Genomic DNA, 9,602 nt, shown 5'->3' with positions numbered 1-9,602 from the left:
GGCCAGTGGCTTGGCTTCCCAAGCTCTGTTTTCTCCTGGTTTTCCACTGTTTATTACTCTGGGACAATCGTCTTGGTGATACGACAGATTTCAGTAGCATTATTTACCTGGATTTTAACATTCAGCTTCATTACTCAGAGTTTTAGGCTATGCAGGAAACAAAGATTTGTTCTCTGCGATTGATAACTAATGTCCTGCCATGTCTGAGAGTAGAACAGACTTTCCTGGTCATCAAAATGTTTTGGCAAGAGAAACTGCAGAAGATGTTGCCATTTTAGGCTTAGAATAATTCAGTCCTGCAGTCAGAACTCTGAAGTGAACTCTGTGTTGCTGCCAGCACCCAACAGCCTGGTACATGGACTTACCTTCTCTTGAAGCAGAAATACTGCCTTTTTACTATTTGTATTTCTATCTAAAGTCTTTGCTTTTATTATAAAGAGTGAACTATTTAAAGCACACTCTTTCCAATCAATCATTTCCCTTTGTCAGACAAGCCAAATCATTTATTGAATGATCTTGGCTAATCAAAGTCTGCCTTCTTATAGAGATCCTAGAAGATGGTTTATTAATGAGACCTAGATTTTTTTTCCCCTGGTTGTAATGCAGGGAGATCTTAATAAGCAATGAATTGCTGTGTCTGCAATGACTTTTGAGAGGCTTAAAAGGAAAACAATAATACTATGACTAATATGATTGCTCTCCCCACACTGCCATCCGGTGGATGCAAAATTCATTTCCTTCTGTAAATGGGAAGGGAAATTCTCCTACTGATATCACAGCTTGCAAACTTGCACCAGGCAGACTCTCACTTGTAACACAATTTCCAGACCAGTGAGGAAAATGTTGGCTATTCTTTTTGTGGTTTCATATTAGAAAAAGAAGATTTCCAGTCTCTCATCTACAAAAAACATCCTCTACCTTGGAATGGAAACCTGTCTGGATCTCAAAAAAGGGCTCTAAAAGCTTCCCAGACTCTCTGCTCTCAGTATCTGGCATGGAGAGCCCAAGCCACTGAGCACTGCTACTTTGACTGCTTTTGGAAAAGGAAGGTTGAGCTCCAAGGTTCATTTTCAGATAATCAGTGTGTGGGCTAGCAACAACAGAGCCTAAGGCCTAGCACTGCATTTTTGGTTTTGGGGGGAGAGGCATGGGGATGGGAGTTAACCCTGTGCATTTTCCCCCTAGGACTGATGACTGAAATAATTAAAAGAAGCATGTTGTGGTGCTCACAGCCTCCTACCTGCTGGTCTGCATGTGACCTCACCACACTGAGATCCTTCCCAGCGCAGCAAATTTCACTGACCACCGTCGACTGTGTTGGCCACTTCACCATTCCAGAGGAGTCCGGAGAAGTGAGTACTGGGAGTCCCTCAGCTGAGTGCACAGATGTTGGGACTCTGTCATTGCCTGCATCTTTCTCCACTTCTGGACTCTAAATGAGTTAATCCAACAGCTGTAGCAATAGGATTTCCTGTGCCTCTTTGCAGGAGGGATGTGGAAGTGGAGCAGAACAGCCAACTTCAGAGAACTGAGCTGACAGGACCAACTCTGGCATTTCGGCTGCTGCAGGTGGGCCAAGTAATCACCAGGAAGTGGCATCCATCCTCTGAAGATAACATGACCCATGCTGGGTATGGTGCCAGCCCTTACCTGGGAGCCTTGGCCTTTTTTTTTTTTTCAGGGCACATTAGCTCCAGAGGGACTCTGTAGTGGGGTATTTGGGGCCATCATGGTCCCAGTCTGGAGGTGGGAAGTCCTGCCTGCCTCACGGTGTTGCCAACATGTTCCAGTTCTGAGTCATTCCCTCGCCTGTTTGTTTTTGGTATTTATTTATTTACCACTGAGGTGTCAGCCCAGAGTAGGCTGACTGTGCCGAACTCCTTCGGTGGCCTGGTGGCTGCTGCCAGCTCTGTCAATGTCCTGCAGTGTTGGGAGTGTTTCACCCTAAGCTGAGGGGGAGAGAGATCGGGTTCCTGCGAGAGTGATGCCACCACAAGCTCCCATCAAAGCGTGCCTGGCTCTAGGTAACGAGGGCAGTAGCACAGGGTAAACTAGTTTCACCCTCCCCACAGAGTCCCTGGCTCCCAGATCCTTTCCCTGAGCCGGCTGGGGGGGTGGAAAGAGGTTAAGAAGCATATCCTTTGCTGTAATTATATCCTGTTGCTAGAGATATTGTGCTCTGCTTAAAGAAATCATCATAATACAGCCTCCCAGAGAAGGTAATTACTGTGCATCTTATGAATGGCTGCATGTGAATGTCTGCTCAAGCTGCTGTCAGCAGCAAGTTTCAGCACATCTTACATACCAGGCATTTTACAGCCTTAGTTTTATTTGTTTTCATCGCCCCTTGCCTTGTGCTTTATTTTTCATTAATGGATCTGGGGTGGGGGGTTTTTTTGTTTGTATTGGTTTTCTTTTTCTCTTTTTTTTTCTTTTTTTCTTTTTTTTTTTTTTTTAAGAAGCCAGAGTTCATGTCTTTGATGGAGCATTTGAGTGGTGGCCACAGATTTTACTTGGTGCATTTCCATTGCTTTGTGGTGGCTTGAGGGGGCTGTCTGGAAGATATTGTTTCCGAGCCGTTCCCACACGGTAGCATCTGAGTGGGCCCTGGTTTCCTAGCCTGATCCCAGATAAAATGGAACATACCACTGTTGACAAAATTTGGTGTTACTACCTCTAGCTCAACAGCATGGATTTAAGCCCATGAGAAAACTTATTTTCGCTGTTCTACTTTCTGAGTTTCTCTCCCATATTGAAAAAGAGTTGGTCAGGGACATCAGACCTTTCAGCTTTCTGAAGCCCTGCCTTGGTTAGCAGTCAATATACGTGTCACTGTGAGGTGGCTGGAGTTTTGGAGAATCACAACCTGCACACAGGTAATTCTGCACACAGAGGTTACCATGTAACTGTCTTCAGAGCCTTGTCCCTTGATTTTGCAGGGCCATTTGAGCCAAAGGGATGGGGGAATGCCAAAGACCCCTGGCTTGTCACAATAGGAGTGATCCAGCCACTCTTCCTTTCTCAAAGGTCACTCGTGCTTGCCTTTCCCCAGCAGTATGTGTGGTAATCTGGCCTTGTGCTGTGCATGTAGGGCCATTGTGACACCCTACATGGCTGTAAAAATATCATGTCCATCTCATGGCTAGCTTAAGGAAGGATTTGAAACTATTCCTTGGCTTGCTTCTTTGTGCAAATGGCTGGGGCTCACTCTTGCAGTGCTGAAGCTGAATTGTCTTAGTACCCTCAATGATTTATCGTGTTTGTGGCCAGGCTTCTGTGCATGCAGAGCATCTGCTTTCTTGCATCCAGAGGTGGCTTCATCCTGATACTGTGTCCAACTCTCTCTGTGATTCTTAGTAAAGCCTGAAAGGCAGCCTAGCTCCTGGAGGGTGGAAGGTGCTATAATAAATGCGAGTTCGTAATGTTATTGTTAAAAATAACTGGAGCTAAATTATAAAGAAAAAAATCATCTTGTTCAGTCCTAGCCCAAGGGAGAAATGGACATGAGGAATTGGGCAATCCTTCTGTAAGTTCTCTTTCTTTAGACTATATTTAAACCATGCAGAGAGCCAGATTCTCAGCTGGTGTCAATTGTTGTTGACTTCAGTGGAGTGAGGCTGGTTTACACAAGTTGAGGCTGCTAAATGCCAGCATCTGGATGAAGCTGAGACACAGCTGGAATTACTTTTGCAGAAACCTCTAATCTGATGCTGGTTCAAAAGATCTGAGCCCTCCTGAGTGCTTTGATTTAGCAGTTCTTTTGGGACGTGAAGGCTTATGAAAGGACCTTTACTCAGGTCAAAATTTGCTTCAGTCTCAACTGGGTTCTGCATCTCTTGTGTCTGTCATTGTGCTTTAGCTGGACTCCTGTGAAAAGCTCTGCAAAACCTTTTTTACTTGCTACTTCACCAGCATCATCTCCTGTCTAGACACTTTAATTATGAGAACCAGGGAGCATACAGCATGATGTGTAGATAAACCTGGGTAACTCCAAGGCAACCGTGTGCTGTTTCCATCCCTCCCCTGACTGCCCTCTAAACTAGTTTTGCCAATTTGTTGTCTGTTCCAGCATGAACATTAGCAAAATGGGGACTGCACAGTGCCACCTGGGCGATATTCATCTGAACTTTGCCTTCAGAAGCAAGTGTTCCAAACCGTAGAAATGGAGAGGCAAACCTCAAATTGCAGTGGGATCTAGCAATAGTACATTTAGCCTTCCAGACTTCTGTTTTTCTCTATGCCCAAAACCTCTCTGGATTAAATAAACAACCTCCCCCACCACTACTGTCAGCAGAATGTATTAAATCTGTAAGCTGATTTCAGTGTTTTATGTGTATTTGTTGTATCCACTCTAATTCTGTTCTTATCCATGGACTTGCTTTTTATTTACTTCAGCACAAACTGTATCCAAACTTGAGCTCTATCTATTTCAGCTATGTCCTTTACATAAGAGCTTTTAAAGCAACTGATTTAATAGGAGGCCATCAAATAATCAATAGGTCTAAAACATTGGAATGCATTTGCTTGATTCAGTTGCTCTCCGCAGTGTGCCATCTCCAGGAGTGTGTAATGAGAGGAAAAAAATATTTTTTTCTATTACCCTTCTTTAATTTCTCATCTTCCCTGATCTCTTGGTATAGCTGGTATCAAAGAGAATTGTCTGTGATACTTAGCAAGGCCCCTGGGATTCAGACTGTTTCCCAAGTGTCTGCACTCGCCTTGGGGTGCTGTGCAGATTTCCATGGGTCTCTGCAGGAGCTGGGTCATCTGAGAGTAATCTGTTTGCTGTATTTTGATTCCAAATCAATGTGCTTTGAAGTGGTTATAGGGAGGGATTTTTCAGTTGGATTTTTTTTTTTCTTGGTAGCAGCTTTTGAAAGGCGCAGTACTGATCCATGGGGAAGTGCCACCAAGCAGATGCTTCTGCTCCAAGGGAGGCATCTTTTGCACTCCTGGCAGTGACATGGGTGAGGGAAGGCTCTGGGACATGCATTTAGGTTGCAACTCTTTATAGTCTGGATCAAAAAGCACCTTTTTATGGGTCCTGGTAGTTCAAATGTGCCATGACCATGGATGACTTGAAAGAAGGTGATACTAGAGGCAGTTAATGGGTGACTGGATGAATCTCCTAGCTTTGGGCTCTGGCAGGAGCTGCTGAGTTCAAGCTGCATGGTGCTTCCTTTTTGGGAAAATTGCACCGGTGTAATTAGAGTCTGTTTCTCAACTGATGGAAAAGTCTATCTGAGTACTCTTTCTTCAGCGTGAGCTTGGGGTTTCATCTGAATTCACCTAGGACACACTGACACCTAGGACATTCTTTATAAAAAGAGCTGAGTTTGATGGCTTATGTACTGAAAGAGTGGACCTCCAGTCCTGAGCCCCTGAAATCAAACTCCAGGTGGGACTTCTAGTCTAAGTGGGGATGTCCTCAGCCTGCACCGAGCCAAATCTGAGACTCCAGCTGGAGCTGTGGCTCTAGGACTTTTCCCAAAGGAGATTCAGGAAACAAGGCCAGGCCAGTTCCAAGCTTGTATGGAAGTGGGAGCCCATCTTTCCCTCCCCAGCCCTCAAATCACTCTCTCAGGTTGGTGATTTGCTTTGGCTGAGGATCAATTTTAGGTTGGGTTATTGAACACTTGCTCATATCCCAGAACTCAGTGCATGCCCATGAGCCCAAGGAAAGAGGAAGCTCCATGCGAAGAAAGCACAGTTCTTTCCCTTCTTTTTTTACCATCACTGCCTCATCATGTTACTGTGGATGGGTGCATGGACATTGAGTTACTATGGTTTCCTGCACCTGATGCAGCTCTCAACCAGTCCATAACCAGTTCTCCCATGCACCCAGCCAACAGAGCCACATCATCCCTTCTCCCTATATTGATCTTCAGTTGGATGATCTTTAGAATGGATGATCTTTGCTACCTTTTGCATCGGACTGCCAGCTAAATCTGCAGCAACAGCAGGAAGCTAGTTGTTGTGTAATCTATAGGAGAGCTGTAGGAAGAGTAGGTTTGTACTTCCTACACTGTTTTGAAGGTGAGGGTGCCAGGCTGGGTGTGCATTGAAGGTCCCACTATGGTTATTTTACTTCTATCTTTGCTGGAGGATGTTTCCACAGAATGTACTATAGCAGGCTTTGAACCAATTTGTTGTTCCTTTGTTTATGACGAAATTAGTTCACTTGTTTGATGTAAACTATCCATGAGATTGTTTACATTGGCACAGGGATCCATGTGCTTTCTGAGATGCAAGGAATTTAGCTACTGGGAGCTTGTTTAGTTTAGTTTGTTCCATTTGCAAAACAGATGGTGGTGGGGAAAATGTGTGTGGGGGGAGGCTTTAGGACAGGATTTTCTTAATGTTTGCTGCTTCTGTAGTTTCCTTTGTTGTTTGCTGGCTGAAGCAGGGTGAGTTTCCATCACAGAGAGAAGAAAGACAACACATAAGAACTGATATGCATTTTGCATGCAGGGAAAAATAAATATAATTTGGAATTGAGCTGTCATTTTGTAGGCATCTTTGCCAAGGTGGAACTCCCACTTCCTAGGGCTCGTGGAGGTACAGAAGAACCATGGAGACCTTGTACATTGATTTGGCTCTGCCCTCCTGACTCCTCTGGAGCCCTGTGGGCCTCAGCAGACCTGCAAGGTATCTGTGATGGCAGTGTTGTGCTCCTGCAGAGCAAAAGGAGGGAAATCTTCATGGAATGTGTGCCTCAGAGCTGGCTGTGGTGAGGTAAGGCTATCACCATGATACCGGGATGTCCTTTCAGTGTTAATGTATTAGGCACAGCTCTCTGCTGAAGCAAGGAAGGGCTGTTGTCATCAATGGAAACTGAAGCAGAGAGTAGAGAAGACAGGACCCAGTCAAGGTTCCACAGAGGGTACCCGAAGGGGAATGCGGGTGGATCCCCACTCTGCTCAGCCAACTATTTGAGCCTTGCGTCAGGCTGATCATTTTGGAAAAGGCCAGAGTTTCTCTTTCCAAGGGCCAAGTCAGTGACAAGTTGCAAGGGATGCCTGGAAGGCTCTGCCATGTCCATTTGTGGTGGCTTATGCATGCTGGGTTGTAGGGCACTGGGAGAAGTGCCGCTTTCTGTTGTATTTTCTAAAAGAAAGATTGCCTGTTCTCATGGGCTCTGACACTCTACTTTATATGTTTGGGAGACTCCCCACAAGCCTTCATGTTCCTGTCTCTGGGTTTGTTCCGGGTAGCCAGTAATTCCCTCCTTGCAAGATCCTCATAGGAAGGATCTTGGACTGATCAGCCCTAATCAAACTTGGCACTTGCTTAGGGCAGGATCATATTCCCCTGCATACCTCTGTGGATATGGCAGGCAAAGAATTCCTCATCATGTCTGATGACCTTGCCTGCAGTGCGAAGTGCCAAGAATGCCCCATGTTTTCTCAGGGTGGGGTGCTGTCCACCACTAATGCCCAGCAAAGCTGATGACAGGGTGAACACACGCTGGGATTGCTGGTGCATTTGCTGGTGGGCTTGGTGGGGGAGGATCCCGCATGCCACCACCTGGTTATTTTGGGCAATGGGCTGAGCTACTGAGCTACATCTTTCACTGCTTCATCCAATTTTCTGCCCCTACAGAAGCATTTCTCAGACATTAATGCTTTTCCCATCTAGATGTCATGTTTCTGGGAGACCTTTATGCATCCCACTATAAGCCCACTTCATATGCTTTTACCCTTGTTCAAATATCAGAGCTGAAATGCTGTTGTTAAAGGTGCTCAAGTGTTTTGCAAGCCTCCACTGACAGAACAATGTCTGCCTTGCAGGTCAAAAGGTTTTCTGTCTGCTTACTGACCTCTTTTTTTACCAAGGCTAGCTGGATGTCTGTAGCATTTGGACAGATGCTGTTGAGGCAAGTGGGGAGTTTATTAGCAGACATTTAGCCCTTGTCCCTTTTAGATTTTTTTGGAGCTTCAGAAGTCTTATATCCCTCCGATTTCCATATGAAGAAGTTAAGACATAGCAAGTTGCAATGGTTTTTCCCAAGCAAGTCTAACTAGAAAGTGTTTGAAATCCAAATTTCTTGCTAATCAGCCTGGGTCTTGATCAGAATGTCCTTCTGTTTCTGGTATTAGAACCTGCTGGTATCTGTGTGAAGAGAGAGGTCATCCTGCCCTAGGTCAAATGGAAATTGCCTGGAGCATGAAGTGTTGCTTCGCCTGTTGTTCCCAAAATGAACAAAGAGTTGGTAGGAGCAGGAACAGGAGCAAACCATTATCGTGAATGGACCAGCTACAGAGCATAACAAAAGTAAGTGCCTTCCTTGAGCAAGATGGTGTTTGCCATATATGCTGTAGCACCACAGTGCCCCATTGCAGGGTGGTGCCTGCCAGGTGAAATGTAGCCTCCAGTGATCACCTTAGAGTGGTGCTCTACAGGCTGGGCTGGATTTTGCCCTGCTTTGTAGGTAAGTGTGGTTGCCAACACCTGCACAGAGCAAAGATGTTATGCTAACAGACCTGAAAAGCAGCATCTGCTACCTGTTTGACCATGGCAGGGTGCATGGCCAGGTCAAAGTGTGAACAGCAGCAACAGTGAAGGTGTAAATGAAGGCAACAGTCCTAGGCTATGGGTCTTCTACCACTCTCCAGTGCTGTGTGTTTGTAGTCTTCCCTCCATCATGTGTTGGAGCCTAATATTTCTTGTAATTGTCTATCTGGATCAATTTACAGATTAAGCCCTGCAGCCAGCTGTGGGAAACATAGAGGTATGGCTCAATGCAGCATATCCAGGGATGGCCTGGCCTGCTCAGTGGTCCTGCCTGGAGTCCCATGCTCTTCCCAAACTCCATTTGCAAAGCAGGTAAACTGTAAAGGAGAGGAGTATGTGTAAGAGAAGGGAGATGCACCAGTGTGTCTGCATTTTCCTGCCTCTTTGCAGGCTTTCCAATGAGAGACAGAACAGTTGCATGGTCCTTGGTATTATGGGTTTGCAGTTTCCCTCTTGAAGCCTTTAGATGTGGATCACGGCCCTGTGTTGGTAGATTACACAGGCAGCTAACAAGGAGACCCTGTCAAGCTTTGAGGCTAAATACTGTATGAAAGGCCAAAGCAGGATAGCTCAGATGTGTGGGTGGAGCAGAGCAGGAAGGAGGATGTGACAGTGCAATGGAAGGGTGTAGTGGAAAATCAGGAATGGCACCTTGCAACTAGTCTAACCAGGACCCTGGGGGAGAAAGTTTCCAGGTGTTGTGGAAGCAGCCTTGCAAACTTTTATGGGGAGGTGGATGTTTTATTTTTCCATGCATATGAATGAGCACAAAGGTGTTTGGCAAACAGCTAATTCTCAAACTTTGGTGCATTACGCCTCACTTAACCATTGATCAGTGAGTGCTGCAGGATACCACCACTGCAATTCATGGAAAGAGACAATTAGAAATGGAGTAAGATACTCTATAGGAAAGGAGATAATTTCAGGAATCCCTGAGAAGTCTCTGCCTTATCTGGTCATTTCAGACCCTGTGCACTCTCTAGCCTCTAGCCCTCTTGGCTGCAATGCCTCTCTTGGTGCCAGTGCAAAACCTCACTTGAGTGTGCACTTCAGAGACTCTTCTGAGAGGATAGGAGAAGGTAGGATGT

The 9,602-nt window shown here is 45.6% G+C and overlaps 1 long non-coding RNA gene across 1 annotated transcript; it reads left to right on the top strand.

The window, feature by feature from the left end:
* Window positions 1-1,190: 1,190 nt before the first annotated feature.
* LOC113949326 lies at window positions 1,191-2,953 on the top strand. The gene is made up of 3 exons (XR_003528419.1): window positions 1,191-1,352; window positions 1,488-1,631; window positions 2,940-2,953. It is a non-coding gene; the product is annotated as an uncharacterized LOC113949326 (long non-coding RNA).
* The last annotated feature ends 6,649 nt before the right edge of the window (window positions 2,954-9,602 follow it).

The sequence above is a fragment of the Corapipo altera genome, unplaced genomic scaffold, assembly GCF_003945725.1.
Source record: "Corapipo altera isolate COAL_440 unplaced genomic scaffold, ASM394572v1 113, whole genome shotgun sequence".
Classification (NCBI taxonomy): domain Eukaryota; kingdom Metazoa; phylum Chordata; class Aves; order Passeriformes; family Pipridae; genus Corapipo; species Corapipo altera.
This window is presented reverse-complemented; position numbering and strand designations above follow the sequence as displayed.